Below are 26,122 nucleotides of genomic sequence, written 5' to 3'. Positions count from 1 at the left end.
ACACAGCTGAGGAGTTGTGGTCAGCTCTGGAGAACCAATTTCATGAATGGTTGTCTCCACTGGACCTGAAACCAGGGAAGGCCGTGTGCGACAATGCTGCAAACCTGGGTGCGGCCCTTCGCCGGGGCAATGTCACACACGTGCCTTGTATGGCTCACGTGTTGAACCTGGTTGTCCAGCAATTTTTAGCCCACTATCCCAGACTAGATGGCCTTCTGCAGAGGGCATGGTCGCTGTGTGCTCACTTCCGCCGTTCGCATCCCGCAGCTCAGCGACTTACATCTCTACAGAAGTCGTTGGGCCTTCACCGGCTAAAATGCGATGTGCCTACCCGGTGGAATTCAACTCTGCACATGTTGCAGCGACTGTGGCAGCACCGACAAGCCCTGGTGCAATACGTTCTGACGTATAGCCTGGGCCAACGAGATTCAGAGGTGGGGCAAATCACGCTGGAGGAGTGGTCTCAGATCAGGGACCTATGCACCCTTCTGCACAGTTTTGAAATGGCGACGAAGATGTTTAGTGCTGACGATGCCATTATCAGCATGACTATTCCGGTGATTTACATGCTGGAGCACATGTTAAACAGAATTCGGAGTCAGGTGGTGGCACAAGAGGAGGTGGAGGAAGTAGAGGAGGAGGAGTTGTATGCGGAAGGGCTAACATCTGCAAGGTCCAGACGGTCGGCAGCACCAAGGCGGCAGGCATGTGAGGGTGGGGGAGATGGTTTTACCAGGGCGCATGGTAGCAGCCAAACTAGTGAGGAAGGTGCAGGAGCCCAGGAAGAAGTGGAGGACGAACTGATGGAAGATTAATCAGATGAGGGAGACCTTGATCACATTTCTGTTGTGCGAGGTTGGGGGGAGAGGACAGTGGAAGGAAGCATGATTGTTACCTCGCCACCAACACAACAGGGACTTGGTGCTCCTGGATGCGCAACACACATGAGTGCCTTCTTGCTGCACTACCTGCAACATGACCCTCGAATTGTGAGAATTAGAAATAATCCTGACTACTGGGTTGCCACACTGTTAGATCCCCGGTACAAAAGTAAATTTGCAGAAATTATTCCTGCCATAGAAAGGGATGCACGCATGCAGGAGTATCAGCAGAGACTGTTGCAGAATCTTACATGTGCTTTTCCACAAAATACCAGTGGTGCACGTAGTGAATCTCACAGTTCCAACTTGCCAACCGTGGGACCGTCAAGTGTTCAGCACTCAAACCGTAACAGAACCACAGTATCTGCTGGTAACATCAATTTTGCGGAATCATTTCACCACTTTTTTAGCCCATCCTTTGCAAGGCCACAGGAGACAAGAAGTCTGACACATAGTCAACGCCTAGAGACGATGGTACAGGAGTATCTCCAAGTAAACATTGAAGCCACGACTGTGTCACTGGACCCTTACTCTTTTTGGGCTTCCAATCTGGATAAATGGCCGGAGCTAGCCACTTACGCCTTGGAGATCTTGTCATGCCCCGCAGCCAGCGTTCTGTCTGAACGTGTGTTCAGCGCTGCTGGTGGTGTGCTGACAGATAAGCGCACGCGGCTCTCCACTGATAATGTAGACAGACTCACGTTCATAAAGATGAACAAATCATGGATCCGAAACGACTTTTCTACCCCTGTGTCATCCTGGGGAGAATAAAAGCTTGATGAGTGGTTAAAATCACCCTACCAACCGTTTTAAGCTTTCAAATTACTAATCATGTTTATCTGTATCTTGACTGGAAAATAATTTGGGCTTTGTAGCAGTGTGCAGCACTGATCCTATTAGGCCATCTATACTAAAGCTTCACCAGATTTAAAATTAAAAATAATTTTTAGCTGCATCTAGCCCGGAAAATAATTTTGGGGCTCCGAGATGCGCAAGGCACATAAGTGCCTTCTTGCTGCACTACCTGCAGCATGACCCTCATATTGTCAGAATTCGAAGTAATCATGACTACTGGGTTGCCACACTCTTAGATCCCCCAAACTTTTCGATCAACCTTTTCATTTTAATAAAGACAAAAAAAAATGGTCATTTTTGAAATTATAAGCATTAGCAGGTTGTTAGAAACTGAAATCAAACAGTTTTCAACTCAAAACTTTATTCTAGGTGATGTTACATTTTCACATAGGACCCCTTGTTCGAAAGGAGCTTCTGAACTCTCTCGTCCATTGAATTTGTCAGGTTTTGGATGGTTTCTGCTTCAATTGTTTTGCATGAGGACAGAATACCCTCCCAGAGCTGTTGCTTAGATGTGAACTGCCTCCCGCCATCATAGACACTCCTTTTAATGATGCTCCAAAGGTTCTGAATGGGGTAGAGGTCAGGGGAGCATGGGGGTCACACCATAAGTTTGTCCCCTTTTATGCCCATATCAGCCAGAGATGCAGATGTTTTATGTGCAGCATGAGATGGTGCAATATCATGCAGAAAAATGATCTTGCTGTGAAATACACGGTTCTTCTTCTTGAACCATGGCAGGAAGTGCTGTTTGAGAAAATCCACATACATTATGGAGTTCATCTTTAGCGCCTTCAGGGATCCTAAAGGGGCCGACAATCTCTCTCCCCATGATTCCAGCCCAAAACATTACTCCACCTCCTCCTTGTTGGCGCTGTAGCCGTGTTTGCATGGGGTGTCCATCAACCAGCCATCCTCCACTCCATCCATCTGGACCATCGAGCGCTGCACGGCACTCATCCGTGAACAAAACAGTTTTGAAATCAGTCTTCATGTAATGTTTGGCCCACTGGAGCCGTTTCTGCTTGTGTGAAGTGGATAGAGGAGGTCGACAGGATGGCGCATGCACAGCTGCAAACCTCTGAAGGACCCTGCATCTTGTTGTTCGGGGGACGTTGGAGGCACAAGCAGCTTCAAAAACTTGTCTGCTGCTATGACAAGGCTTTTTTGCCGCTGCTCTTTCAACCTGACGTAATTGCCTGTAGGAAAGAGTCCTCAATTTGCCCTTATCAGCACGCACACGTGTGTACTGTGAATCAGCTACATACTTCTTGATTGCCAAGACACTTCATCCTGATCATCGCACAATGTTGATTGTAGTCATGCCTTGACCTAAACACTCCACAATTTGTTGCTTCTCAGCAGCCGACACATCCTTTTTCTTTCCCATTTTGGCAGAAAATGTAGGCTGCTTAATAATGTGAGAGAGCCTTCTTAAGTAGTTTTGCCTTTCATTGGACACACCTGCCAAACTAATTAGCACAGGTGTCTGCAATTGCTTACAGTGATATAAAGAGCCCTGACACACATCACCATCAATGAGTTTAACTGACAAACAAACAAATTCTTCCCTTATCACTCCTAAACACTTTTTGCATAATAATTTGGAACGCAGTGTACATGTGCTTTTCCACAAAACACCAGTGGTTCACGTAGTGAATCTTACAGTTCTAACTTGCCAACCGTGGTCTGTATGGAGTTGTTCAATAAAGGGCCCAAAATTAAGATAACATAGATGGGAGAGGTCTCTATGAATAGGAATTCCTAAGTATTTGATACCCTGTGAGGGCCAGGCAAAGGGAAAGTTGGACTGGATGGAATCCTATATGGATTTGGGGAGGGAGACATCGAGGGCCTCAGACTTCGCTGCATTGATTTTAAAATTTTACCATGTAACAAAGTGATCTATTTCAGCCATAACAGCATGGATGGATATATGTGATTGAGTGATATATACTAGGACATCATCAGCAAATAGAGAGCACTTGTACTCGGTGCCTCCCACCTCAATCCACCTAATATTGGGGTTATGGCGAATTGATGAGAGCAGGTGCTCCGTCACTAGGATGTATAAGAGAGGGGACAGAGGACATCACTGCCTTGTCCCATTGGTGATTGTGAAAGGTGATGAAAATGTTCTGACGCACCCCCTGGGCCTTGGGACACCCGGAGCCGGACCCTTTTTGGTGGATGCTGGTGGTTGTAGTCTTCGTGGCGGCGACCCGGTTCCGTGGCTCAGGGCGGTCAAACCAGTGGCGGAACTATTTATGTGGTTTTGATGTTTAAATGTCCGACTACGCCACCCGTGGATTGCGGTCAGAGTGAACCGCCGCTACAGGGCAGACCGCTGAGGCTGGTGTTGTGGGTGCAGCAGAGCGTAGCATAACTCCCCACGGGAGGAGTATAGCCTCAGGGCAGTGTATGCGGAGGATGGGGGTGATGGTGCAGGGCAGCAGCAGTAACGACACGGAGTCAGTGATGCAGTTCAGGGCCTTTACTCACAGTTCTTATTATCCAGACCACGTCTGCAGGTAACGGCTGCCCACGTCGTACTGTGCTCACCAGGTGAGGGGCTCAGACAACTCCCAGATAACTTTGGAGCACTTCACAGGACCCCCTTTGTGTGTCCTTTGTCTGGCCTTTCTTACCAACACTTCTGTCCGGCTGCCTCGGGCCTCCTCTTGGTAAACTTGGCGCCAGTTTCCCTGACCCTATGTGGTGCCTTCCTAGCGGGTGTAGCGAGGGGCTGCGCCACATAAAATGTCAGAGCCTCCGGTTTCTAGCTGAGGGTCGTTTCCTGCCTCCACTAGTTCGGGGACCGGTCTCCCCCTTTGGCCTGACCCCTCCACGCAGGTGGATTCGGGCGTGCGGTGGCGACTCGCCCGTCCGCACCCCTGGGATCCCTTCATTCCTCGTTCCTGGAGCCTTCTCCGCTCCTCTTCCTTCCTTCTCCCTCTTCCAGGCCTCGGCCTCTGTTACTAGGCCCGCCTCCGGAGCAGAGCTCATGCAGAGCCCCTGCTCCCTGCCACTTCTGCTCAGACTTCTCTGCACTGAACTAAGATGGTGCCCACCTTTTATACTCCCTTCTCAATGCACCCAGGAACTGCTTCCTCCCTGCTCCTGCACTACAGGGTTCCCCTTCCTCAGTGTTCCCTCCCCCCACTCCAGCCAGGGACAGGGACTGTCGTGCCCATCTCAGGGGCATATTGGTCGCCCTGCCCCACGGCAATGTGGTGTAATGCATGCAGGTGTCGGGTCCTGATCCACACTCCATCCTTACCTGAGAGTGAGATATCACACCTCTGGGTGAGGTGCAATACGTCTGTAGCAACCGAGCCCTCAGGGTGCTACAGTTCCATTTATCTTCAGCCTAGGTGACGTATTGCGATACAGGGCCGTGATTTTGGCTATAAAAGGGTCCCCTAGACCCCTACCCCAAGCTTTTTAAGAGAATCATATATGGCGTGCCAGGAGACTCTATGGAATGCTTTCTCAGCATCCAACGAGAGTATCTAATTACAAATTTTTAACTGCATCTAGCCCAGGAAATACTTTGTGCCTAGTAGCAGTGTTTGCTAGTCAGCGGATTATCCCGGCTGTTAAGCAAGCTGCACCACCTGTAGTTTAGACACTTAATTTTTTCAAAGGAAATGCTTCGGGACCATGGGATACTTAGTGAAGAGCATCAGGAGGCACCCCAAGGCATAGGGGCTGGGACTGGCAGTAGGATGCCTTGCGGTGGACAGCCGAGCTCGATCCTTATAAAAGCTTTTTAACTGCAGCAGCTTTAGTGGACGCTACTGGAGCTGGAATTACCGCGGCTGCTGGCATGAGACTTGCCCTCCAATAGATCCTTGTAAATGGATTTAAAGTGTATTCATTCAAATTAGAGAGACCATTTAAATTAAAAAGCTTAGAGCTGCCTCCACCACAGGGGGGCTCGCTCGACCCACCAGCGGACAGTCACCAGTATTGGGAGAGGGGGGCTGGCCGTCAGGGTTCACCGCGGCTCTGGCACAAACCCGGCGACACGGAGGTGGCACGGGCAGGAGCGGACTGGCCGTGTCGGCTTCTCACTTTTTGGATTTTAGAAGGGCATGACATGCCTATATCTGTGTCTCCCCCTCCTTTTACTCCTCCACCTCTTTTATTTTCGCATGACTATATGTACTTGTCACTTTTCCATGTGTTAGTTATGTCTTCTGAGCAGTTTGTCAGCTTTTGGACACCTTTGAAGGTGTTTTCTATGTGTTTCTATGTGTTTTTGTTTGCCTGCCATTGGTTTTAACGGTGTTCGAAGGTGTTCGACGAACAGTTCGACGAACAGTTCGGCGAACACACGGGTGTTCGACGAACCGAACCGAACTCGAACACTACGGGGGTGGCTCAACACTACTCCTGGGCTGCTGGTACACGCTCTTCTGCCTCTGGAACCGCTTGCTCCTCTTCACCTTCCGGCTCTGGTGTTGGTTGTTGCTGTGCCGGTTGCAGGAAATGCAGGACAGGTACCACTATCTCATCATTTATGCGAGTCCAGGACTGAGGGAACTCTCTGAGAATGGTGCTGATCATTTCTTCCTTGTCCTCTGCGGGTTCAAGGTCACTCTGATCCTCTTCTGCACTACGGAGTTGCTCGGGGCATCTTTTGAGGTGGTTGTTAGAACCTTGCTCTTAGGTTTTTTCCTTTGCTGGTCACATGACCTTGTTGGCCTATTTAATCCTGCTCCGCCCTTCTGGCTTTGCTGGACTTCATTGTATAACTACTTTCTAGCTAGCCTGTGCTCTGTATCTAACTCTGTTAGTTTGCTTGGTCTACGGACCTCTGTGTTCTATATATTTAGTTTGTTCGTCTGTCTGCTGCTATTTCTGTTAGGAGGTGTCCATTCTCCTCCCAGTCCTTAGTACTTGTAGGGATTCCTTCCCCACATCTATAGGTCTCCGTACAGACTAGCTTAGGACTTTAGCAGGTCTGATCGCAGGATCAGGTCTCCTGTTACATCGTAGGGATAAAGCTGAGTTCTATCGTAGGGACAGATCTCCTCTCTTTCCTTAGCTCTGGTAGCAGAACATAACAGTAAGTCCAGCCTGCAAATTCTCTAAGGAAAGATTTTTCTGTTCCATCATGGTGTCGGTTCTGGATTTGGCTAAACGCCTGCAGGGACTCTCTCTGGAGGTGACCGAGCTCCGTCAGCACGTGAGTAACTGTCCTGGAGCACATTTCTTGGAGCCTAAGGTACGTTTGCCGGATTTATTTTTTGGTGAACACCGAGAATTTTTTTCATTTAAAAATGCTTGCTTATTGTATTTTTGTTTGAGACCCAAGTCCTCTGGGGATGAATCCCAGCGCATAGGGTTCATAATGTCACTTTTGCGCAAAGAACCTCAGGAGTGGGCCTTTTCTTTGCAACCTAGTGATTCATGCTTCAGATCAGTGGATAGTTTTTTTTTCTGCTTTGGGGCTATTATATGATGATCCTGACCGTGTCTCATCAGCTGAGACTGAGTTAAGACGTTTGAGACAGGGATCAGGTAATGTGGAAAAATATTGTACTCATTTCCGTCGATGGTCTACTCAAACAGGGTGGAACGATTCTGCTCTGAAAAGTCTGTTTCTTGCTGGGCTCAATGAAAGGGTTAAAGACCTGCTAATTGCTTATCCTACACCTGAAGATTTGCAACAGGCTATGCAATTAGCTATACGGGTGGATAGGAGACTGCGTGCAAGGGTTAATGAGAGCAAATCCTCTGCTATGTCAGTTTCTGGTTATGAGAATGTGTGTACTAACAGTGGTGAACCGATGGAGATTGGATCGGTGGCACCTCGCTCTCAAGAAAAAGACCGTAGATTTTCTGAAGGCTTGTGTTTCTATTGCGGAAAATCTGGTCATTTGATTAAAGGCTGTGAGCTTCGTATGAAGAAAGAAAAAAAAATGGTCAGTCATGCCCGTATTGCCTGTTTAAATTCCAAGGGTGTATTTTTAGCTGCTTCCACGATTGCTCAGGAAAAATTAATGGAATTTCGGGTGTTTGTTGATTGTGGGTCTACTCTGAATGTAATTGATGGGGGATTCTTGGAAAGACTCAATTTAAAACCCGAACCTTTATCATCCCCCATTGCTGTGGTTTCTGTGGATGGTTCCCCTTTGAAGAATATTACTCTCAAGGTCTGTGAATTTCCTCTCACTATTAATGGTGTTCACCATGAGAAATTGGATTTAGTAGTTTTAAATAACTTGCCTTCTCCAGTAATATTGGGATTGCCCTGGTTAAAATTTCACAATCCTGTACTGGATTGGTCTACCAGTGAAATTAAATCCTGGAGCCATAAATGTTATGACAAGTGTTGTAACGGGCGTATTGCAGCTTTGGATAGGGGAGAATTGCCTGTTCCTATTCAGGATTTTTGGAGAGTTTTTTCTGAGAAGGAATCGCAGGTTTTGCCTCCCCATAGAGACTATGATTGTTCTATTGAATTTGTCCCTGGAGCGACTCTTCCTAAAAGTCGTTTATTTAACCTTACTATTCCTGAGAGGAAGGCTTTGGAGGAATACATACAGACAAGCTTGGCCGCCGGTCACATTAGGCCCTCTAAGTCTCCTGTGGCGGTTGGATTTTTTTTTGTAAAAAAAAAGGACGGCGGTTTACGTCCTTGTCTGGATTTTCGTGAGATTAACAAAATTACTGTACGCAATCCTTACCCACTGCCATTGATTCCTGATCTGTTTAACCAGTTAATGGGGGCCAAGTGGTTCTCTAAAATTGACCTTAAGGGGGCATACAATCTGTTGCGCATGAAGGAGGGTGACGAATGGAAGACTGCTTTTAACACTCCTGTGGGTCATTTTGAGAATCTGGTTATGCCTTTTGGTCTTACTAATGCTCCTGCATTTTTTCAGAATCTTATTAATGACATCCTTAGACCTTTGATCGGCAAAAATGTGGTTGTGTATTTGGATGACATTTTGATTTATTCGCCGGATCTGGAGTCTCATTGGCGGAGCGTACGTGAGGTATTACAGTTATTAATGGACAATTCGCTTTTTGCTAAGCTGGAGAAATGTGAGTTCGCTGTACAGAGAATTAGTTTTTTGGGTTACATTATCTCCAGCGAAGGTTTTGAGATGGACCCGGTTAAAGTTCAAGCTGTACAGGAATGGCCTAGGCCTATTGGTTTGAAATCGATACAGAGGATTTTAGGTTTCGCCAATTATTACAGAAAATTCATAAAAAAATTTTCTAGTATTGTCAAACCTCTGACCGATCTCACCAGGAAAGGTGCTGATGCGGTTCAGTGGTCTTCTGAGGCCATTGAAGCTTTTGTGTATCTCAAGGAGAGGTTCACCTCTGCTCCCATCCTTATGCAGCCTGATGTTACTAGGCCGTTTTTGGTTGAGGTTGATGCTTCCTCTGTGGGGGTTGGCGCAGTATTGTCTCAGGATAACGGGGATGGATTACATCCCTGTGCCTTTTTTTCAAAAAATTTTTCGGAGACTGAACTGAATTACGATATTGGTAATCGGGAATTATTGGCTATTAAACTCGCATTTGAACACTGGTGCCACTTCTTGGAAGGTGCGGAATTTCCCGTTCAGGTTCTTACGGATCATAAAAATCTGATATATCTTGATGCTGCCAAGCGCCTGAATGCCCGTCAGGCTAGGTGGGCACTGTTTTTCTCGCGGTTTAATTTCTCCGTTACTTACATCCCTGGTACTAAGAATGTTAAGGCGGATGCCTTGTCTCGCAGTTTTTCTCCCATAGTCGGTGCTGAGAAAGAGGAGAACATTTTACAAGAAGGTGTTGTGATAGCTGCTTTGGACTCCGTTTTGGAAGATGAGATTCTTAAAGCACAGGAGAATGCCCCATCTAACACTCCCCATGGGAGGTTGTTTGTGCCTGGGACCTTTAGGAGAGATTTGTTTGTTGAGTGTCACGAATCTCGGTTGGCAGGTCATCCCGGAATCTCTGAGACCAAGAGACTGGTGGGTCGCAGTTTTTGGTGGCCTGGATGGCAGAAGGAAGTCATTAAGTGGGTGCGTCAATGTACTATATGTGCTAGATCTAAGTCCTCACATACTCCTGCTGCGGGGTTGCTTTGTCCTTTGGAGGTTCCCAGTGCTCCTTGGACACATTTGGTTATGGACTTTACAACTGACCTTCCCCCCTCTGAGGGTTTTACTGTCATCTGGGTGGTCGTGGACCGTTTTAGCAAGATGTGTCACTTGGTTCCCTTCATCAAACTGCCCTGCGCTAAAACTCTCGCTAAGGCCTTTGTCAAGGAAATTGTCAGACTTCATGGCGTTCCTACTGACATTGTTTCTGATAGGGGTCCTCAGTTCGTGGCTCGTTTTTGGCGTGCCTTTTGTGACAGGTTGGGAGTTCATTTGTCGTTCTCGTCCGGATATCATCCTGAATCTAATGGCCAGACAGAAAGGAAAAACCAGGATGTTGAGCAGTTCTTGCGTTGTTTTGTGGCAGAAAATCAAGAGGGGTGGTCTGAGTTTCTGCCACTTGCTGAATTTGCTCTGAACAATCATACATCTTCTTCTGCTGGTTGTTCGCCTTTTTTTTGTTGTTCTGGGAGACATCCGTCGTTTGGGTCGTTCTCCAAGTTGGGATCTGCCGTGCCTGAGGAGGAGAATTTTTCCGGTGATTTGGAGAGAGTTTGGACGGATGTGCGTGATAATCTTCAGGAGGCCAACAGAAAATCTAAAGACTACTTTGATAGGAAACGACAGGAGGTTTTGTTCGCTGTTGGTGACATGGTTTGGTTGTCCTCTAGGAATCTGCGGTTGAGGATTCCTTCTAAGAAATTGGGTCCCAAGTTTGTAGGGCCCTTCAAGGTGCTTCAGGTTGTCAACCAATCTGCTGTTAGGTTGGAGGTTCCTACCTCCTGGAGAATTAATCCGGTATTTCATGTCTCTCTGTTGAAAAAAGCTGTTGTATCGGATTGTGACGCCTCTGCCTCTGTTCCTCCGGTGGTGGAGGACGGGGAATATGATATTTCTCGCATCCTTAACTCTAGACGGTATAGAGGTAGTTTGCAGTATCTTGTGGCCTGGAAAGGTTTCGGACCCGAGGATAACTCTTGGGTGAGGTCGGATGATGTTTCCGCGTCCAGACTTATCAGAGCGTTTCACAGGAGATTTCCTGATAAGCCTGGTCCTAGGGGATCCGGAGGATCCTCTTAGAAGGGGGGGTACTGTTAGAACCTTGCTCTTAGGTTTTTTCCTTTTCTGGTCACATGACCTTGTTGGCCTATTTAATCCTGCTCCGCCCTTCTGGCTTTGCTGGACTTCATTGTATAACTACTTTCTAGCTAGCCTGTGCTCTGTATCTAACTCTGTTAGTTTGCTTGGTCTACGGACCTCTGTGTTCTATATATTTTGTTTGTTCGTCTGTCTGCTGCTATTTCTGTTTGGAGGTGTCCATTCACCTCCCAGTCCTTAGTACTTGTAGGGATTCCTTCCCCACATCTATAGGTCTCCGTACAGACTAGCTTAGGACTTTAGCAGGTCTGATCGCAGGATCAGGTCTCCTGTTACATCGTAGGGATAAAGCTGAGTTCTATCGTAGGGACAGATCTCCTCTCTTTCCTTAGCTCTGGTAGCAGAACATAACAGTGGTCTCTGGAGACGGTGCTAGTGGTTTCTCCTCCGTCCTTGGTGATTACTCACACCTTTGGGTTGTCGTGGTCAGACTGCAGTACGGTGTAGGGTTCCCTTTCCCACTGGTCGTCCAACTTATGTAGCCTTCTCTTCCGCTTCAGGACTTGCTCACCAGGTTCTAGGGGACCAGCAGGGGCGTGTTGATTGAAGAGTTTTTCTTGCCTCTCTCTCACCTGGGCCAGGCTCTTCTCCACACTCTCCTGTACCTTCTTGTACTGCAGTTGCCTTTCCGTATCCCAGTCCGCATCTGGGGAGGTGTCTTCAGGTATTAGGACTCCCATCTCCAGGTCTACGGGCAGCTTACCTGGTCTAGCTCGCATCAGGTAAGCCGGGGTGCAGTTTGTAGCATTCACCGGGATATTGTTGTATAGGTCTATCAGGTCCGGCAGTTTTTCTGGCCACAGGCTGCGTTCCTCCAGGGGCAACGTCTTCAGGAGATCAATGACTATATTGTTCATCTTCTCACACATCCCGTTGGTTTGGGGGTGGTAAGGCGTTGTACGAATCTTCTTACAGCCATAGAGGTTGCAGAACTCCTGGAAGATTTCAGCCTCGAATGCTGGATACCCATGTGGACGGCAGAAATATTGCTGGAAGGCTCTGGCCGCTGTTTGGGCTGTCAAGTCCTTTACCGGGACCACCACTAGAAAACGGGAATAGTGGTCCACGATTGTCAGGGCATAGATGTATCCAGACCGGCTTGGAGCCAATTTGACGTGGTCCAGAGCTACCAGCTCAAGAGGCTGCGTGGTGACGATGGGCCTCAAGGGTGTCTTCTGGCTGGCACGGTCCTTCCTCCTTAGGTGACAAGGGCCACAGTCTCTACACCATTTTTCTACAGCTCCTCTCATGCCGACCCAAAAGAACCTTCCTCTTAGTAGGAACTCCAGTTTCTTCCAACCGAAGTGTCCCGCTCTGTCATGGTAAGCCCCCAGGACCATAGCTGCATCCCGCCTTGGAACCACGACTTGCCAGGTCAGCTCGTGCGTCCGGTGGTTGACAATCCTTCTGCACAACTTGCCTTCGTAGAGGAACAGCTTGCTCTTCTCCTTCCACAGCTGCTTGGCTTCCTCTGGGGCATCTGGATCTAGGCGGGCGTCTTCCCGGGTCAGCAGATCTTTCACCAGGCGGACAGCAGGGTCACTATCTTGGGTCTCGGCCCAGCTGTGGTGAGGTAGGGGATTGATCATCACAGTTGTTAGATCCTCCTCCTTCATGCGGTGAGAGTGTTGAGCGGCTCCATACCGGTGAAACGCGGGGAGTTCTACCTCCTCCAGCTCTTCTGGGTCTTCGTCACCCTCAGGTAAGTGAGGCATTCTTGATAGGGCGTCAGCGTTGGCATTGGTTTTGCCTGCCCGGTACTTGATCACGAAGTCATAGTTGGAGAGACGGGCCATCCACCGCTGTTCTAGGGCACCCAGTCTTGCATTGTCCAGGCGTGTCAACGGGTTGTTGTCCATGTACACGGTGAACTTTGCGGAGGCCAGGTAATGCTTGAAGCGTTCCGTCACGGCCCACACCACCGCCAAGAATTCTAGCTTGAAGGAGCTGTAATTCTCCGGGTTCCTCTCGGTGGGCCTCAGCTTCCGGCTGGCGTACGCGATCACCCTTTCTCTGCCCTGTTGGTTTTGGGACAGTACGGCTCCCAGTCCCACATTACTGGCGTCTGTGTGGAGAATGAAAGGCTGGCCATAATCAGGGTAGGCCAGGATCTCGTCCCCTGTGAGGGCCATCTTTAGCTGGCGGAAGGACTCCTCTTCCGGTTTATCCCACTTGAAGGGTGGCTTTTGACTTCTGGACTTAGACTGTCCGATCAGGAGGTCCTGCATAGGAGTTGCGATCTTAGTGAACCCAGGGATGAACCTTCGGTAGTAGCCTACCAACCCGAGAAACTGTCTCACCTCTTTGATGTTCGAGGGGCTTGGCCAGCTCTTGATTGCCGTGACCTTGTCAGGGTCGGGGGCCACTCCTTCCGCGCTTACCACGTGCCCTAGGTACTGGACCTTTGGTTTCAACAGGTGACACTTCGATGGTTTCACCTTCAGGCCGTAGCCTGCCAGGGCTTCGAACACCTCGGCCAGGTGCTTTAGATGGTCCTCGTAGGTTTTCGAATAGACGATCACTTCGTCCAGGTAAAGGAGGACCGTTTCGGTGCCCTAGACAGCATTCCATCAGCCGCTGGAAGGTCCCTGGTGCGTTTCAGAGCCCGAAAGGCATACAGTTGAACTCACTCAGTCCCATCGGGGTGGTGAAGGCGGTCTTCTCCTTGTCAGCCTCTGCCACAGGAACCTGCCAGTACCCACTAGTAAGGTCCAAGGTAGAAAAGAAGTTAGCTGATTTTAGTGCGGCTAAAGACTCCTCTATTCTAGGCAGCGGATATGCGTCTTTGTGGGTGATACGGTTGATTTGTCTATAGTCCACGCACATTCTCATGGTGCCGTCTTTCTTTTTGACCAGAACCAAGGGGGCTGCCCAGGGGCTACAGCTGTCTCTAATGACCCCAGCTTCTTTCATCTCTCTTAGCATGCCCTTTGCGTTCTGGTAGTGTGCAGGGGGTACAGGTCTGTGTCTTTCTTTTATCGGTGGGTGGCTCCCTGTGGGGATGTGATGTTCTATCCCCTTTACTCTGCCAAAGTCTAGCGGGTGCTCACTAAAGACTCTCTCGTACTCCTGTACCACCCGGTAGACTCCTTGTTTTTGGTGCAGGGGAGTGGAGTCAGCACCCACATGGAGTTTCTGGCACCAGTCCTCCTTTTGTTTCTGGGAGCCATTACCCTCCGCCTGAGGAGATGGAGGCAAGGGTTCCACGGCCCTGATAGCTTTGTGTTCGACCACAAACAGCTTGGCGAGTGTAGCGTACCTGGGTAAGTGTACTTCCCTCTCCCCAATGTTGAGGATGCGGACGGGCACCCTCCCATGACGGACATCAACCACCCCCCGGGTTGTCAAAATGGTGGGCCTGCTGTCTGAGTACACGGGTTCTACCATGGCTTGGTAGTCTCTACCTCTCAACCCGATTGCAGTCCGACACCAGATCATCATTTCACTTTTGGGAGGCATGGAAATGGGGAATGGGTCACTCATTCTTACGCTACCAATCTCACCACCAGACAGTTCTACCTGCTGCCGTCTCATCAGGGCTTTTATCTCCTTGTTGAGGACTCTCTGTTGGCTGGAGCTAGCATTCACCGCCACCTGTTGTAGAATTACAACTACCTCTGAAAGACAATTTTCAATTATGTTAGTACCCACAGTTATTTTAGGGTGACTTTCACGACGGTCAATGTCCACAATAATCACTCCCTGTGCCGGCAGTTCAACTTTACCAATTTTAATGGTCATCTCCTTGAACCCCATCTGCGGCACGGGTAAGCCATTACTGGCGATGATGCTCAAGTTACTGTCTGGATACCGTGTGATATCAGCATCAGTCCAATACTGCTTAAAAAGTACATAAGGGACAGTGGTTACTTGCGACCCAGTATCCAGCAAGGCGCTCATGGGGATACCGTCCAGCACCACGGGTAAAACCGGGCGCCCCCCAACGTACTTATCACGCCAATTATAAGGGCCTGGTGATCTTATGCCTGGGGGTTGGCCCTCTGCCCCAGGTTGGACCCGTTTAAATTACAGTACCTGGAAATGTGTCCGGGCTGGTTGCATCGACGACAAATGGGCTGTCCATCCTCTCCGTAGCGGTCTGTGGGCCTCCCTCGGAACGACGGGATCCTCCTCTGTCGACGCCACGGGACATCCTCCGGACTTGAAGCCAGCTCGATGGGTCTTCACAGGTCCACTTGTAACGCCTGGACGGTCCTGGTCAATGCCGCGACGCTCCTGGTCAGCTCCTGGACTTGGTGGTGCAGGTCTTTCGACGGGGCTTGGTTCAGGGCCTGTGCATCAGTCCCCACGGGGTCCATGGAGGAGGGTGCCGCCTCCTGGTGGTAGGTGAGAGCAGGGCGCCGGGGGTTTATAGCGCCACTGGTTGCGGTTTCACGGAGCACCCTTATGGCCCTGTCCTTAAATTGGGCAAAGGTCAGATCAGGGTTCTGAAAGAACATGAGGCGCAGTTGGGCCCTGTGGGCGCTAGACAGCAGACCTTCTATGAATTGTTCTGTTAGCAGCTTATCCGTTTCCTGCACACTGCCAGGGTCAGTTTGTTGAATAACCCTCAAGGCTTCCTGCAGATTTAGGGCATAGTCTCTGATGCTGTCCTGTGCCCGCTGCTTACATCCATAGAACCTCATTTTAATCTCAGCGGAGGTACGCGTGTCAAAGGTACCCCGCAGCCGGGCCAGAATACCCTTCACAGTCCTTTTCTCCTCAGTGGGCCATGATTTTACCTCCCTCTGGGCTGCGCCAGTTAACTGCCCTGTTAATATGCTGACCTTCTGTTCCTCTGTCAGGGGGTAAACCTGGAACAAACTGTACAGCCTTTCCTTAAAGTCAGTTAGGGCATGGGGCTCCCCTGAGTACTTGGGCAGCCAGGCTGCTCCAGGGATGTAGGGCAGGGAAAAGGGCATCACCGCTGCTGCAGCTGCGTTGGTGGTAGTGGGCGCCTCTGTGTCCGACATCTTCCTCCCCCCTAGTCAAGCGTGGCCTACCTTCCGACGATCCTCTTCTGTAGGCCGCGGCTCCGCTGCTGCTGCTATGGACGAGGACCTGGCGTCGCGTCCTGATGACGTCAGCGTCGCTCTCTCTCCCTTCCAGGACCTTGCGCAGCGTCGGTGCGTGGGGCGAAGCTTCGGATCTCGCACGGTTTTGACGTCCACGCCCCTCTTCTTCCCGCGCGGCGCCCTGAAGATGGCGTCCGATGGCGGGAAGCAGCTGCGGATGGCGGGAAGACGGCAGAAGACTGCGGGAAACGGTCCAAGATGGCGTCTGATGGTGGGAAACGACTCCGGATGGCGGGAAACTTCGCCACAGGTAAGTTACAAAAGTCTTTTTCAGGCACGCAGTACCCGGTGGTTGCGGGCACGAAATCCTGCCGACTACGCCAAAGCTGACTCGCCCCCTGGGCCGTGGGGCACTCGGATCCGGGCAATAGGGGGAACGATGGGAGTAGTAGTGGCAACCCGGTTCCGTGGCTCAGGGTGGTCAGGCCAGTGGTAGTCCGTTACGTGTTGTTGATTATGTCCGACTACGCCACCCGTGGATTTGCGGTCATTAGGAACCGCCGCTGCAGGGCAGACCGCTGGGGCTGATGATATGTGCAGCTGGGATGGTGTGACTCCCCACGGGAAGAGTGCGGCCCCAGTGCAGTGTAGTGGATGGTGGGAGTGATGGTGGTGAGAGTCCCAGTACCGGTAGTGCTGGAGGCGCGAAGGAGCACACAGACAATAGGTTGCAGTCCAGGGTCTTTACTGAAACAGGTAAACTGACCCATAAACAGTCCCAGCTAGGAGGGGACCTGGATGTCTGAGAGCAACGGGGAAATTGGCCCTGGTCAGGGTGAGGGTGTAGGCCTACAGTGCTTTCTGCGCTCCTTCTGGCTATCTCCTCGTTATAGGGTAACAGCCCACGTTTCCGAGCTTTCCGTGTATTCTCGCCTGTATGGCCTGCGACGTGGGTTCCTTTCTGCTCCCAGCCTTGTACGGCTTTACTGGTCCCTTCGGTTGTGGCAGGGCCTCCAGGCTTCTTAGGCCAAGGAATATACAGTCCCTTGCGGACTGGTTCTCTGCTGGGGGATATGGAATCCTTCCAGCCTCAGACACCAAAGTCTGGTAAGGTCAGTCTCTGATTTGCCAAGACAGGCTCTCTTTGCCTCTCGTCTCTGGCTGGTGGCTCTCCTCCTGCCACACTTCCTCTTAGGTGCAATCAACTGTCTGTCCCTGTTCTGCTCTGGGACAAGTCTCAGTGCTGAGACAGGCCATCAAGTTCTCTCTAACCCTGCCCCCAGTACCAGCTTTTATAGGGGCAGCCTGCTCCCCCTACTGGCCTGAGACAGGAGGCATTACATGCTAATGTTCCCCTGACCAGAGAACCTCCCCCTTGCTCTCAGACACAGCTTTAATTACACTTGTAGCATCCAGGCCAGGGTGACACATAAGCATGGCCGATCCGCATTAAAAACGCAGCCATAGAGTGTCCAGGAACCTTCCCCCACACTTTTCTTAGCCAGGGCTGCTTTTCGGCAGGGTTGGACGGGCCCACCAGAGAACCGGAGACTCCTACGGCGGGCCCTGGCTTCTCCTTCAGGAGAGTTCATAGTGCCGAGTTGAGGCCATGATGATGATAGAGGCCATCATCTGCTTAGTTTTCTGTTACTTGGAATGCAATTGCAAGTATGCAGCCAGCCACCCATCCACCCACAGGCCGCAACACTAAACTGACAGATTTCTGGGCAGCTCTTTGCACTTGAAATATGGCCTTTTAAGCTTGTGGAGGTGGAAGTTTTTCACAACCTCATGCAGGCGGCGGCCGGGTGTCCATACTCGGTCCCCAGCCGCCAGTATTTTTCCCGGTAGTTACATAGTTACATAGTTACATAGTTTATAAGGCCGAAAAAAGACAAGCGTCCATCCAGTTCAGCCTATTTCTTGTGCACTGCAGCTATTCCGCAGCGTTGATCCAGGGGAAAGCAAAAAAAAACAAAACAAAAAAAAACAAACATGCGGTATAGGCCAATTGACATCATTGAGGAAAAAATTCACTTCCCGACACCAATCTGGATTAATTAACTATCACTAAGCATAAGATGTAATTTTATTGTTCTCAAGAAAGGCGTCCAGGCCTCTCTTGAACTCATTAAGTGAGTTGGACATCACCACTTCCTCTCCCAGAGAGTTCCAGAGTCTCACGGCTCTGACCGTAAAGAATCCCCTTCTATGCTGGTGCAGGAACCTCCTTTCCTCCAGACGCATAGTGTGCCCCCTCGTCTTTGTCACCATCCTTGGTATAAACAGGTCATGGGAGAGATCTCTGTACTGCCCCCTGATGTATTTATACATGTTTATGAGGTCTCCCCTAAGCCTTCTCTTTTCCAATGTAAATAGGCCTAATTTTGACAACCTCTCTGGGTATTTTAGTCCCTCCATTCCCTTTATTACCTTAGTCGCCCTCCTTTGTACCCTCTCTAGCTCCAATATGTCTTTCCTGAGCACCGGAGCCCAGAACTGTGCACAATATTCTAAGTACGGCCTTACCAGTGCTTTATACAGAGGAAGAACAATGTTCTCATCATATGCCCCTATTCCTCTTCTGATGCATGCCATGACTCTATTTGCCTTCGCAGCTGCTGCCTGACACTGGGCACTCCAATTTAATTTGCTATTAACCAAGACGCCCAGGTCCTTCTCCATGTCAGATTTCCCCAACGTTTTCCCATTTAATATGTATGGGTGACTGCTGTTTTTCTTTCCCATGTGCATGACCTTACATTTATCGGCATTGAACCCCATTTGCCATTTTTTGGCCCAACTCCCCAATTTATCTAAATCCTCCTGTAGCTGTGCCCTATCCTCATCTGTGTTAACTACTTTACAAAGTTTAGTATCATCTGCAAATATTGCTATTTTACTATGCAACCCTTCCACTAGATCATTAATAAATATATTAAATAATATATGGCCCAAGACAGACCCTTGAGGCACCCCGCTAGTAACCCTGACACACCCTGAGCTTACTCCATTGATAACCACCCTCTGCTTTCTATCACTCAGCCAGCTATTTACCCACTTGCACACATTATCCCCCAGACCAAGCATTCTCATTTTATATACCAACCTTTTGTGTGGCACGGTAACAAACGCTTTGGAGAAGTCAAGGTATACAACATCCACTGACTCTCCCCGGTCCAGCTGTGAGCTCACCTCCTCGTAGAAGGCAATCAGGTTTGTTTGGCAGGAGCGATCCCTCATGAATCCATGTTGATATGGAGTTAGACAGTTATTATCATTAAGATATTCTACAATAGCATCTCTAAGAAAACCTTCAAACAATTTACCCACAACAGACGTTAAGCTGACTGGTCTATAGTTCCCAGGGTCACTTTTAGACCCCTTTTTGAATATTGGTACCACATTTGCTTGGCGCCAGTCTAGTGGGGCAGTCCCTGTCCATAAAGAATGCTTTAATATAAGATACAGCGGTCTGTCTATCACATTACTTAATTCTTTTAGTACCCGGGGGTGTATGCCATCTGGGCCTGGTGACTTGTCTATTTTGATATTATTTAGGCGTTTCTGAACTTCCTCCTGGGTTAGGTGGGTGATATTTAGCGGAGGGTTTACTTTATCACTTTGCATTTCCTCCGATAAATTGTTTTCTTTTGTGAAAACAGTGGAGAAAACAGTATCGCCTTCGCCTTCCACAAGCACGGGTCCCACAACATTACCCATGCCCTACCCAGTGCACTTACTAAGAAGGACTGCCTAACCACAAACACGTGGACAGGTGAATGTGGCCAGGGACGGTACGGAGCCAGTCCACAACTTTTTTTGATAAGAGTTGTATTTAGCTCAGTGAAAGGACTGGCATAGTGGGAAACCGTATCTACCCTGCTTGTCATTTCTCCCAAGAAGTCCTCTAAAGCTGCTTGCACTTGAAATGTGGCCTGAACATTACTGCTGGTACTTTTCTGTGGGAATTTTCTTGCCTCCTACCAGCCTGGAATATTTCCAGCAAACTATGGTACAACACCATGGTATTAGCACTGCCCCCAGTACCAGTAGCGAAGCCATCCTCAATTTCCTCCTCTGGAATTTTATTTGGTAGACTGGGTGGCTGCCCAAATACATTTTCTCACAAAGGAGCTGATGATAGAGTGGCAGTAGGTTCAAGTTTCTCCAGCCTGTTAGATTTTAGAGGGTGAACGGCAGCACATTGGATCAGTGGTTAGCACTGAAGTCTTGCAGCACTAGGATCCTGGGTTCAAATCCCAGCAAGGACAACATCTGCAAGAAATTTGTATGTTCTCCCCATGTTTGCATGTGTTTCCTCCTCAGTAAAAATAGTGTCCTGGAATCTTCCCACACACTTTTCTTAGCCAGGACTGCTTCTCGGCAGGGTTGGACAGTCCCACCAGAGAATTCTCTGGTGTGCCTTGGCTTCTACCTCAGGAGAGTTCATGATAGCGCTAACTTTGCAGCTGCTATGGGGCTCTTGAGCGGGTGAGAAAGGTTAGCCCTCAGAAACAAATCCTCTGGTGGGCACAATGTTTTTCAATCTGAAACAGCTTCTCAGTGGGAGTTGTATTTCACCACAGCCATATTCTTTAGCTCTGTGAAAGGACTGGCATAGAGGGAAACCTTATCTACCCTGGTTGTCATTTCTCCGTCACCAGGTTCCGCCCATTGTAACACACGACCATGCCTGGCTGTATGTTCAGCGGTGAGAGCCACAGATCAAGCTGCTGTGTTACAGCTTTCAACAACTATGCAGCGCTGGGCGGTTTGTCAATTAAGCATTAAGCATGTTATCTTCAGCACAGCCTGTTGCTCTTTGGCCAAGGCAGTGCTGCAGTGCTGTCAGCTTGTGACTGATGTGGTCATTTCGGAGATGGAGGAGGAGGTGCATGAGCTGAACAATGTGATTACATTGAGGTTAAATTGGTGATGCTGTTTTTTATACTAAAGAAAGATCCTATTGTTATGTTTTTTTATCTTATTTTTTATGAAAAATGCATTCACCAGGAAATGTCATTTTAACATTTTACAACCTCATCTGGCAATGTGGTGTCATCAGACACATCCTGTTTTATTTATGATGGAGGTACTCTGAAAGTCATAAAGCCTATTTTTATAGGGACATCAGACGGCCCTTACTATTCTTAAAAGTAGAGCAGTCGACCCTAGCTATTGTTAGAGAGCCATCAGAGGGCTATGCTTTGTTGTTCCCATTATTAACAAGTGGGTCTCCTATACTGTTATTGCACATCCAGTGACTGCAAGGGTTGTCAAAAATTTGGACGCAACCTAATACCCCTTTGAAGAGACATAGAGGAGGGTCTCAGTAAAAAAAATGTTCCCATTATAAAGGAGCGGGTCTTCTATAGTGGTAATGCCCATGCTGTGACTGCAAGGGTGGCCAAAATTTTTGAAAAAAAACACTAACAATTTAAAGACACAAAGAGCATGGCCACAGTAACAAGGTACGACATGTTCCCATTAGAAAGGAGAGGGTCTGCTATACAGTTATAGGGTATGCAGTGAATCCAACGGCTGACAAATTTTAGGAAAAACCCCACTAAGAATTTAAGGACACACAGAGCAGGGCCACAGTAACAAGGTACGACATGTTCCCATTAGAAAGTAGAGGGTCTGCTATACAGTTATAGGGTATGCAGTGAATCCAACGGCTGACAAATTTTAATGAAAAACCTCAATAAGAATTTAAAGACACACAGAGCAGGGCCACAGTAACAAGGTACGACATGCTCCTATTAGAAAGGACAGGATCTGCTATACAGTTATAGGGTATGCAGTGAGTCCAACGGATGACCAATTTTAGGAAAAAACCCACTAAGAATTTAAAGACACATAGAGCAGGGCCACAGTAACGACAAATTCCCATTAGAAATGATAGGGTCGGCTATACTGTTATAGGGTATGCAGTGAGTCCAACGGCTGACAGATTTTAGGAAAATCCCCACTAAGAATTTAAAGACACACAGAGCAGGGCCACAGTAACAAGATATGACATGTTCCCCTTAGAAAGGAGAGGGTCTGCTATACAGTTATAGGGTATGCAGTGAGTCCAACGGATGACCAAGTTTAGGAAAAAACCCACTAAGAATTTAAAGACACATAGACCAGGCCACAGTAATGACAAATTCCCATTAGAAAGGAGAGAGTCTCCTATAGTGTTGGACTATGCAGTGACTGCAAGGGCTGCCAAAAATTTGGAGGCACTTCAATGGCCCTTGGAAGAGACGTGGAGGAGCGCATCATAAAATTTTTTTACCATTAGAAAGGAGCGGGCCTCCTATACTTGTAATGCCATGCACTAAGTGTATGGGCTGACAAACATTTACTCCTGGGGGGTATACATGAACATACTGTATAAAAAATTTTTTTTACGGGCATCATAAAAATGTAGCGCCCCGAGGGCTCGGCCGCTACAGGGGTATTGCACCTCTGCCAGAGGTGTGATATTCCACTCCCGGGTAAGGATGGAGTATGGACCAGGGTTCAGTTAGCTGCATACAGCACACTCACCCCATTTCCGAGGGACAGCTCAACGGTGCTCCCATTAGACAGAAATGCAGGCACGACAGACCATGTACCTGGCTGGAGTGGGGAGGGGATAGGAATACCCAGTGATGTAGGAGCAGATAGTGGTTGGTTCCTGAGCGTAGATAGGAGCCCATTGTTTGCTGGTCACCTGGGCTCATGTTCTAGAGGGAGGTATAAAAGGTGGGCACCATCTTAGAACAGTGTTCAGTCAGAGAGAAGAAGTGACAGAGTGGGGGCCTTGGTTGTCGAACGAAGTGTGCCCTCTGCCTCCAGCGTTTTTAGATGGGAATTTTTTTAATAGTTTCGCAACAAGGGCCTTCTGGTACTGCCTCATTTTTGTACACCTGTCCGCCACAGGAATAAGAGATATAAAGTTCTCCTTGTAGAGTGGGTCTAGAAGTGTTACCAACCAGTAATGACCTAAAATTTTGAGAATGCGAGGGTCATGGGAAAGGCAGCATAACATAAACTCAGCCATGCGTGCCAGACTACTAACAGGCAAGACTTCCGTGTCCTCACCAAGAGGATGACTGACCATGCACTCCTCCTCCTCCTCTCTGTCCTCTGGCCATCCACGCTGAACAGACGGTATGACAGCTGTTCAGATAGCACTGTCTATAGTGCATGAAACTAGTTCCTGTCCTTCCTCCTCCTCTTCTTCCTCATTGTCACCCAATCCACGTTGGGATGAGATGAGGCTTGGCTGTGTGTAATCACCCTGTATGGTTAATTGCTCCATCTTATCATGCTCCGCCTGCAATGCATCATCTTTGATTGTGAGCAGAGAACGTTTCAGAAGACAGAGAAGCGGGATGGTGACGCTAATTATGGCGTCATCGCCGCTCACCATCTTGGTGGAGTCCTCAAAGTTTTGGAGGATGGTACATATGTCTGACATCCACGTCCACTACTGAGGTCTTATGTGTGGAGTCTGAACTGAATACCGATAGCCTTTTTGATGCTGGTGCTCAACAACTGCCCTCTTCTGCTCACAAATCCTTCCCAACATCTGCAATGTAGAGTTCCAACGTGTGGGGACATCACACACCAGTCTGTGAGCCAGAAGCTGCAAACGCTGCTGAAACACTGCAAGGGCGGCGGAAGCTGTAGCTGACTTTCTAAAATGGGCACACAGGCGGCATACTTTAACAAGCAGATCCGGCAGCTCCGGGTAGGATTTGAGTAACCGCTGAACCACGAGGTTAAGCACATGGGCCAGGCATGGTACGTGTGTGAGCTCGCCTCGCCTCAGAGCCGCCACCAGGTTCCGGCCATTGTCACACACGACCATGCCTGGCTGTAGGTTCAGCGGTTTGAGCCACAGATCTGTCTGCTCTTTCAGAGCTGTCCATAACTCTTCAGCATTGTGTGTTTTTTCACCTAAGCATATTAGCTTCAGCACAGCCTGTTGCCGCTTGGCCGAGGCAGTGCTGCAGTGCTTCCAGCTTGTGACTGATGTGGTCATTTCGGAGATAGAGGCCGAGGAGGAGGAGGAGGCTGAGGAGCATGAGGTTCAGGAGCTGTAGACCGTGGGGGCACGGATAATGTTTTGGGACACGTGCTTGTGTAATGTGGGGACGGCACACTGGGAGAAATAGTGGCGGCTGGGGACAGAGTACCGAGGGTCGGCCGCCGCCATCAGGTTGCGGAATACTTCTGTCTCCACAAGCCTAAAAGGCAACATTTCGAGCCAAGCAGTCGTGAATTGTGAGAATTTAGTAGTGTGGCCTGTGGGACGTTGGCTGCATATTTGCGCTTGCATTCCAAGGACTGGAGTATGAACAACTGAACGCTGCGCTGGGACAAGGACATGGACGTACTTCCTGATGCTGCTACTTGAGAGTGTGCAATGACAGGTGCAGGGCAGGAGGCATCTTTGCATGCACTATGGACAGGGGATTGACTTGCATGCACAACACCAGAAGAAGCAATGGTGCCACCTGTAGACACTGTTCCTGGACCCTGGTGTTCGGCCCACAAAGTCGAGTGCTTTGCTGCCATGTGTCTGATCATGCTGGTGGTGGTCAGGCTGGTCGTTTTGCCACCCCTGCTGATGCTGGTCTGGCTCGTGATGCTAATGGCCTTTTTGGAGTTATCGGCAGAGTCTTTAAAAAACAACCAGACTCGGGAAGACCTAACAGTTGTAGTGGTAACTTCCTTCGTGTTGGTGTTACGGGAAACGGTAGCCTGCCTTCTGTCTGCGGCCACCACACTGCTTCTTCCTGCCTGTTGGGGTGCTCTGCCTCCCTCCCCCTGTGTGCTGCTGTCCTTGCTCTGCATGTCCTCCTGCCAGGTTGGGTCAGTTACTATATCATCCACCACCTCGTCTCCCACTTCTGCACCCTGGTACTATTCCTGACTTTCTGCCAATTGTGTCTCATCATCGTCCACCTCTTGTGACAGTTTCCCACCGTCGCCTTCGTGTGACCGTGGCTGCTCAAATATTTGGGCATCGCTACACGTGATCTCCTCTTGCCCCGCTTCAAGTGGACCGGGCGAGAGGCCCGAATCTATAAATGGAAAAGTGAACAGCTCTTCAGATTGTCCAAGTGTGGGATCAGTTGTCTCTGGGTACTCGGCATGGTGGGAGGAAGGAGGATCAGGGTGAGGAATATGAGGTCCAGACTCATGGCTACTGAGACTTGACCGTGTGGAAGACAGGGTGGTGGTGGTGGTGGCTAAGTGACTGGAAGCATTATCCGCTATCCAACCAACAACCTTTTGACACTGATCTGGGTTCAATAGTGGTGTGCTGCGGTTTCCTAGAAATTGGGACAGGAAGGTCACGCGAGAAGATGTGGGTGTTTGATGTGGCTCAATTTCGGCTTTCCCACGGCCTTGTCCTCGGCCTCTGCATGCACCATTACCTTCACGTCCAGTTCCCCGTCCCTTGCCACGTGCCTTGCCCATTTTAAATGGAGGATAGTATCTTCCACGCTCACTACAAATGACTGAGTTTGAAGCAAAGTTATATGTGATCGGTGTGATGGAGAAAACAGAGTTTTAAATACCTGGCCTGTGAGTAAGTAGTGTGAACAGCAAACTGCTGTGAATTGCTTCACTGACACACTGAAAAAATGGAGGCCAGAAATGGCAGTATTTTCTGACAATGTATATGTGATCCGTGTGACGGAGAAAACACAGTTTTAAATAGCTGGATTTCTAGCGCTCTAATATGGAAAGGACCTGGCTGTATTCTGCAGTGCCAACAAGCAAATGGCACAGAAAAAAGGTGTTCTCTGGATTGCTTTATAAGCAAATAATGAGGATTACGATCCAAAGAAAAGTATTCCTGGCCCCTGAGACCTGGGCCTTTGTATAGAAATATCTAACAGCAGCAGAAGGCAGAATTGGAATGGAGCCTCTTGTGCTATATGCACTGCAGTCTGCTATATACCCTGCCTGCCTGCCTATATACACTGCCTGCCTGATATCTCTGCAGATGGATTAGTCCTCAGAAGGACTGTTTGTTGAGATGGATATGTGTAATGTGCGGTTTTTCTCACTACACTACCTAATGCACGATCAAATCTCTCCCTAACGC

The sequence above is a fragment of the Phyllobates terribilis genome, unplaced genomic scaffold (assembly GCF_046119375.1).
Source record: "Phyllobates terribilis strain yellow unplaced genomic scaffold, ASM4611937v1 Scaffold_60__1_contigs__length_8166268, whole genome shotgun sequence".
NCBI classification, from domain to species: Eukaryota; Metazoa; Chordata; class Amphibia; order Anura; family Dendrobatidae; genus Phyllobates; species Phyllobates terribilis.
The sequence above is the reverse complement of the archived record's forward strand: the minus strand, read 5'-3'. Positions refer to the sequence as shown.